Here is an 8,225-nt window from a genome sequence, read left to right on the forward strand (position 1 = left end):
TCTTTATCCAGAGGAGGTACATGTTGCTAAAGACATATACTTAAATGCTTAAACAGATGCCAGGGACTGTGCAGTTGAAAAGGTCACATGAAGGACTACAAACTTTAGGAACTTAGGGTCTTCTTCTACTAATCTAGAACGAAAGAGAAAGACTCAAAGTGCACACGCATATATGACAGTGCACGTGCCAACGGCTCTTGATCACTGTGCTAGGTTTCTTTAGAGCAGTTGTTCTTAATAGTGCAACAAACATTTTACTGTTATTATTGAATTCTTCAGCAACATAATCCCTGAGCACAACACACTTCGATGGGAAAGAGGTACTGACAGTCATGTGATGAGCTAGCAGAAGCGCTATCAACCTATACTCAGCTTTATAAATTACCCTAGTAAAACATACATACATATACAGCCTTTTCTTTTTACTGTCATTTACAGCTTACATCACACACTTGGCTGAGACGTTAAATAATCAGTGCCGAAGAGCTTTCCTCCCACTCATAACCTCAGCTTTGCACACACAACGACCTGTACTACACTTGTAGCAGCAAGCATCAATTATGAATTAAATTAAAAGTCACCACAGTAAATGCTGACAGTTTAATCATGAGGTTTTGATATAAAACCTGCTCACGATCCTGCACATATATGTTCTGTCAACACACAGTCCCACCACCCAGAAGAGCGTTACTGTCCTGCACCTACAAGATCAGGATCACCAAGGGTTACCACCTGCTCCAGCATCTAATAAGCACCAGGCTCACCCTGATGCTCACCCCCCCGCCCCTGGTGAGGGCACCACGAAGTGGCTGGGCAGTAGCAAAGGCAGACCCAGTTCTCATGGCTTTAGAAACAGACTGTCTTCAAACAGCAGGACAGAAGAATAGGCACGACGGACACACATCCAAGTGACTACAATAAGCAAGACAGACACACACCCAGGTGACATTCAATAAGCCTTAAAAAGCCAGGATAAAATCAACACATTTGATTATATTCAGGAAAAGAAAACAATGGTTTCTTCATCAACCATACAAGTTGCATTTCCCAGTTTCTCCATATAAAATATCTTCACAGTAATACACCATTAAAACTGTACTTTTCATCTTGCACATTTTACTGGGAATGCCAAGAGACACCAACCAAAAACCAAAGCAGCTTCAAATGCAGAAACACACAATTCTTCTGTAAATGAACTATGAAAATCAGTATGCTTGCAAGCTAAACAAAATTTATCACTTACTGACCCGCTCTGGATTGGATTAGACAGGATTGCTCCTTATGTAGTCAAGTAGCACAATATGCTGAAAATGACTGTTCTGACCTCAGTAGAAGCAAAAGGGATGCTGGCCATGCTTTACATTAAGTCAGACTGTGGAAAACCAGTTGATTTTCCCCACCAATTTACTCCAAAGAGAGCTTTACAGCTACAAAGAGCTGTAATTTATTTTATTTTAAATTTCATAAAAGACCTAAACATGTTGAGCCATAATACTCTTCAGAATTGTCAAGGCCTATTGAACTGAAACACACTCCCCAAACTACAAATGTGGCACTGTGATTTCAGCAGTACTACAGAGATAGTACGCTATTTTTTTAAAAAAATGAGCCAGTACACACACAAAAAGGAATAGGGAGAAGAGCATTTTTAAAAACAATTCATGCCAGTGTGGCCCATTACTGCTTGGATTAAAATGTAAATGGCAAAGTAATCTGGATTTAACAACAAATTTTCCGTTACGCTTAAACTACTGTTTTAAAAGTACTAAGTAAAATTCAAGATTTCTGACCTCTCTTATAATTGAGCGTACAAGTGTGTTGTTCCTCAACTATGCATTCAAAACCAAAGAAACAGCACACAGCCATACTTCTATAGTAATGGATACAAAACGTACCTATATCCAACGCCTCTGGTGCTTCCTGCGCTGTGTTCACCACACCTCACCACCAAAGTAGGTCTTGAGTCCACAGCTTCCCTGGCACTGTGCTACACAAGTGACTTACTGGGGTAAAAACAATGCTTTATTTGGTTTTCTTCATTTAAACACAGTATGGAGGAACTAATTTGTAACTGCTGAACCGGTTTAATCATTACAGACTGTTGCTGCAAATAAGCTGCAATCACAAAAGCAGACATACACCTGCCACCACCAGACACACACCTGGGTAGAGGTGCAGCCTAGATGCCTTGCTCCACCCTTAGCTGAGTGAATTGCACTGCATCAGGTGGTGCACAGGCCCCCAGCATGACAGGGAAGTCATTAGCACTGTCCTGTAAATCAGATGTCCCTTGCACAAAGATTTTATAAGCTCTTTCATGCTCATGCTTATTAACTCCTTGTCATCATAATACGTGTTTCCCCCTCAAACTGCAGGTCAGGAATTTAAATAATATGCAGTGTATTACAGAGACCCTCATGCCTGCCCTCTGCCCGTCACAGCAGCGCAGCAGAAGGAACAAGCCTTTAAATGCAAACAACTTCCACTGTATCTTTGCATTGTTGCTTCACTCACCTGTATACAAATACATCTAGAGGCATATTAGCACTGCACAATAAGCAATCTGATGTTGAGCAACTGTTTTTATGGTTGGTTTTGGTTTGATCTGTGTTTTGGTTGGGGTGTGTTTCATTTTTGGTTGGTGTTTGGTTTTTTTTTTGGGGGGGTGTGTTGGTTTGGCTTTGGTTGGTTTTTTGGGTGTTTTTTTTGCGGGGGGGGGGGGGGGGGGGGGGGGCAGGAGTTATATGCATCATGCTCGGGGTGGTTCTCCCTCCCCCCCCCCCCCCCCCCCAATGTTTGGATCCAGCTACAAGACCTCCAGACACAAGAAATAAAGCAGATAACAGCTTAGAAAGAAACAGTTTGGTCAGATTTCAAAAGTATGCTCTTCATATCCACAAGTGTTAGCCTGACTGTCTGGAATTAGTCTCTCAGATAAATAATGGAAATCAGCAAGCTCTTAAATAACAAAAATAAATAAATAAATAAAGTCTAACTTATTGCTGTGAAAAGTACCTCAGAGCAAACCAGTTAAAAGAAGTACTTGCCTGAGTTTGGTGCATTGAGGTGAGTTAGCAGTATAACTCTCTCATGGAAAAACCCTGAGGTTTATTCTTGTATTTTCCAGCACCCAATAACCGACTGATCAATAAGAACTCCCCAGACAAGCCCGGTCATCTCTGGTTTTCTCTTCCTATTACCTGAAGCACTTGGTCAAAAGCCTTTTATAGCCCACGCTGCTGTGCCTCATTTTCTGGGGGCTCACGCATATTAGTAGCTTTGCAGTATGTATTTTAAATTCTTCATGAGTCACAGACAAACACAGGCAGTTTCCCCCATGTGCCATCAGGATTAACAAAATACACGTCCTGGTTTCAAATACCGTCCATTCTCACTAAGTTTTCCAGGAGAGCACAACCAGGCTGCAGACAACACTTCAGGGCTGAGTACAACTCAGTAGCTCTGCCTGCTGTTTTGCTCAGCTGGAAATGCAGCTACTTTGCCAGTTAATTATTCTTTACATTGATCAACAGATAGCTTTTTCAAGACTAAAAATACCTGAGTCATAGTTTTGGGGAAAAAAAAATAAAACCCACATCAGCTACACAAAATGAAAGTGTCATTGATTTTAAGGAATATTATTATACTTTAGTGCATTTAAAAAGTGAAACTTTAGAAAGTATAAAACCGCTCTTTCAAATAAAACCAATGCTATATACATTATAAGCCGTATTTTAATTGATCTTTTCTCAGACCAAATTTAAACATGCCTATTTTAGCTTGACACAAAAAAAACAAAGTATTTTTATTATTTTACAACTGCCCACCACCTTCTCTCTTCATTCAAGCAAGTATTAGACTGAGAATCCATAATTTTTTTTAATTCCTGCCACTTTCCCTTCATTCTGTATTAGCCCCTGTTTTCTTTGTATCAGACAGCACACCAAAACCACCTAGGTATAGTAAGTTTAAGTTGACTGCAATCAAAGCTTCCCCCCCCAACCCATTTTTGTTATCCAAATAGTACCTTCCTGGATACACTTTCATTTAAAAGGCCATCAACTTCGATCTGTTTTTCATCTGTCTCAATGGACACAAGACCAACGTGGCCTTTTGAGCACTGAATCAGTACCTGTAAATAGGAAAGGACTCCTCGGTTTATGCAAACCTGCAGCCTTCACCTAATCCCTTCCTACATTAAGGCACATTACAAGGTACCACCGATGATTCTTTAGGTGTTTTGCTTTTTTTTCCCCTCCTATTAATGCATTCTCATTCACCACGTGCTATAAAATGTGGCTATTAAAATCTACATGGAGAAGTTAGGGCTACAACTCTAAATAGCTTAACTAAATGAAAGGTGGAGACATTAGCGTAACAGAAGACTGCAGCTCTATTAACTTCATGTTTCTGCATTTTAATTGTTTTTAATTGGGATAATCACTGACTGATCTTTCCCTGGTTTGGCTGAAACAGTCTGTCTCTGAGGGAAACTTAAGCTGTAGAGCTGCAAAACAAAACAAAAAAAGACCTGGGAAAGGACTTACTGTGACTGCAGCTATGTTTTGTTAAGGACAGCAGCAACAGAGCAACCATTTCAGAGCTTGAACACCAAAGCAAGTCTTCTGCTCCTCCATTTCCAGACACAGCTTCTGTTACACATTCAGTTTTGAACAACGAAGACAGTAAGTTTATAAACATCTTTAAACAAAAGCTGATTTCAAAGCATCTTGCCATTTAATCCATCTTGGCATCACCCATGTCAACACATGACACCACAACATGAACTTAATCAACATACTCATCACAGAAGTCCCTTCAGTAAGTCATTTCCCATCACTTGTAACTTTAGCAGCATTCAACTTCAATGCATATATGCATCCAGCTCAGGTGACTATAACCTAGTGTTCCTTAGTTTCCTAATATGAACTAGAAGGTTACATATCTGATATGAGAACAAGACAGACCTGGCTGCCAAAGATAGCACCAAGAAGGATGAAAACTAATACACACAAAAAGCAACTTTACAGATGAGCAGATTTCCTGTTTACTAGTAAATCAAGCTCCATCTTGTAATTATTTCTCAAGCCACCTAAAGTCATCTTTATACTCAAGACGGATACTCGCCACCAGCCACAGTCATCCCTCACCACCAATAACTTCCTCCCTCTCTCCGTAGGCTTGCTGGCTCCCCAGACAGCCGCACCACGCCACCATGCCTGTCACAGTTTCAAATGTGTGAAAAATCTTGTTTGCAGACTGCAGTTAATCTGCGTCTTCCTGTATCAGAGTAAACCCTGACAGTCACACTCATAAAACCACTGGCTTATGTCACTTTTAAGAATCTGTCTTTTCCAGAAAAGAGAATAAGAAGACTGAACCTACTTGCAGGAATTTCCCATTAGAATGCCTTAAGAACATCAAGATGGGGCACAAAAAAAACCCACCAAAAAAACAAAAACCCAAAAACCAAACCAAAAACAAAACCCAGCAAGTTTTGCTCAAAAAACAAACCAACCAACAACAAAAACAAACAACCCCATCAAAACCACCACCCCCTGCCTGAGAGATTGCAAATGTTTATTTGTGGAGGAAAACTTCAATATAAACATTACAGAAAAGTAACACGAACATATGGCATCCCTATGTATCTACAGTGACTTACTCTTTAAGAATTTGAGGAACAAGTTGTTTTGGTGGCTCTGTAACTCACACATCTCTAAGCCTGCCAGCCCAACGATTTGCAAAGCGTGCAGCCAGCTGGATATAGATGCAGATTTCCGTGCAAGACCCTACCTAAGGCCACCAGCACCAGAACTACAGGAGTTACGTGCAGGGCCAGAGCTTGCCACCACTCTGCAGCAGCTTTCTCATGAAATCTAGTATTTTTACTTCCCTTAAAAGGTACCAAGTCGCAGATTAATTAGAAAACCCCTACCTGATGTTCTTTTCATTAAGCAACTGTTCACAAAACCAACTTGGGAAAAATCCGATAGCAAATGCCAGTGCCAACTTACAGATCCTCTGCTCTGACAGCACAGACCCGAGCTGCACCTCCTTCTACTTTACATACGCAGAAAACATCAATGCTTTCAGCTCAAAGCCTGCAGCTCATTCCCAGTGCAAGGCGACGCCAAGAGTAACACAGAAGTAAAAATACCATAAAGCCTGTAGGAGCCCTGATGAGCGAGGGAAGTGCCTGGGTAGCAGGCTAGAGAGCTCACACCACAGGGAAGAATCCCTGAGCATCAACATGCCTTTAAATTGCCGCCCCCCAACATCAAGTCAGCAGCATTTTTAGCAAGAATTATACACCTTCACTAAATCACTTCCCTCAAATGCTTTCACAAATTCTTTTGCTAGATTAGTATGGAAGTCTCTTGCATAATAAACAGATTTCTGGAATAGTTTCAGATGGAGCAGCAATACAATTTCAATGCTTAAAACTTAGTTCAGCATTTTCATGACGTGATTTTAATATTTGTTCATAACTTTCCATATACATTAAAAATTATATCACTGGACAAACTTGGCATGCTGCTTAAGCTATAGTTCAAGTTACTCTTGCAAAATACCACAGTCAAGACTTTGGAGAGTCTGCCTGTCCTTCATAAGGTCTTGATTTTTATTTTCACTTTTTTGCATTCACAATAAATAAAAAAAACCCAAAATACTGACATTATGTCCCCTTATGTAAAACAAGCACTTTGAGGACAGCTAAAAATCAGTATGCTAGTGATTTTGTGTGTGTGTCAATGTCATCAGGAAAGTAATCATGACTAACCAGTTAGCACCCAAGGCTATTGCTGGATCATTTCACATCAGAAATGTATGCGACAGAGAGATCAGTCCAACAAAATGGTGCTTGGATTTAGGTTAATCACAGCCAGGCACCATACTTAACTGGCAACAAGGTCACACAGCGATACTGGGGACATCAACAGCTCTGACCCCATATGGTATGAACCATAAATAAAAATCAAGAAGTTGCAAAAGAGAAGGCAAACCACTAGTTACAGAGTGCACACCAGGGCAGACAAACCCTGCAGAGATGCTGTTGCAGAGACGCTACAGGCACAGAGGGAGCAGGGAGCCAGCAGCTGTGCCGAGCCACCCCGAGCCACCGAAACTTCGTGCCTGGCTCCTTTTCCCCCCACGTCTGACAGGAAAGTTCTGGTTTTGTCAGAATTTAGTCGAAACTCAACAGTCCCGAATGATGCACAGAAAGAGCAAAACTATTACTCAAGAGAAAGAAGAAAAAGCTTTTCCCAAAACCTTCACTGGAGCGGTGTGGGGTTGGGTTGTTATTTATTTTTAAACCAGCATGCCAGCACCGAGATCAGAGAGAGGGGGAAAAGCTCACAGACTCACATTCTTGAATTTGACACAATTACTAGTAAGTAATTAAACGCAAAGCCAGAGAAGCACAGCTTTAGAACTTGAGTAACTCCAAACGCACTTAAAACAATTTTCGGGGGGCGGGGGGGGGGGGGGGGGGGGGGGAGGGGAAAAAAAATAATCATAGCATGCAAACATTCATCTTGGCAGCAGCCGTGCCCGCCGGGTCCCGCCGAGCGCAGCCCCCGGGCCCTGCCCTGGGGACGCGGCGGGGGGCAGGGCCGTCTGGGGGGCTCTGCGGGGGGGGCAGGGCCGTTTGGGGGGGGCAGAGCTGTCGCAGGGGTCGAGGGCGGTTCTGCTGGGCGCCGGCAGCCGAGGAAGAGACGCATTAGGAGGGGGACAGTCGCGCAGCGGCCCCCCGCCGCGCACGCAGGGGGGAGAAGTGCCTCGCTAAGGCAATTAGGAGACATCCATCAGGCGAAGAGCTGCCGTGCGCTCGCCCCGGTGCTGCAGAAGCACGTACCGAGCACCTTACCTGCAGGAGCCTTGTTTTCCGCGCTGGGCTTGCAGGTGCGTTCAGCGAGGCAGCAGGGCAACCCCCGCTGCTCCCCCCACGCCAGGCAGGCTTCCCTCCCGCCGCCTTCCGAACAGCGCCCGGCAGCTGCGCGGCCCCGCTCCCGGCCGGAGCCGCTTCCCCCGCGCCGGCCGCCAACTCGGGCGCCCACGGAGCGGCCCCACGCGAGGCCGTGGCTCCTTCCCTCCCTCAGCAACCCACGGCGCGGGCGGGCTGAGGGGAGCCCTCCGCCACACCGCTCCCCTCAGCCGCGGCCCCGCGGGCAGCCGCCGCCCGGGCGGCCAGCCCAACTTTGTTCCCCGAAGTTGCCCAC

At 43.9% G+C, this 8,225-nt stretch overlaps 1 protein-coding gene across 6 annotated transcripts in view; it reads right to left on the reverse strand.

Annotated features, from left to right (window-relative positions):
* LOC308063057 (contactin-3-like) overlaps positions 1-8,225 on the reverse strand; it is a 138,827-nt gene that overhangs the window by 99,092 nt on the left and 31,510 nt on the right. The window lies entirely within an intron of this gene.

The sequence above is a fragment of the Falco punctatus genome, assembly GCF_963210335.1.
Source record: "Falco punctatus genome assembly, chromosome: 4".
Lineage (NCBI taxonomy): Eukaryota > Metazoa > Chordata > Aves > Falconiformes > Falconidae > Falco > Falco punctatus.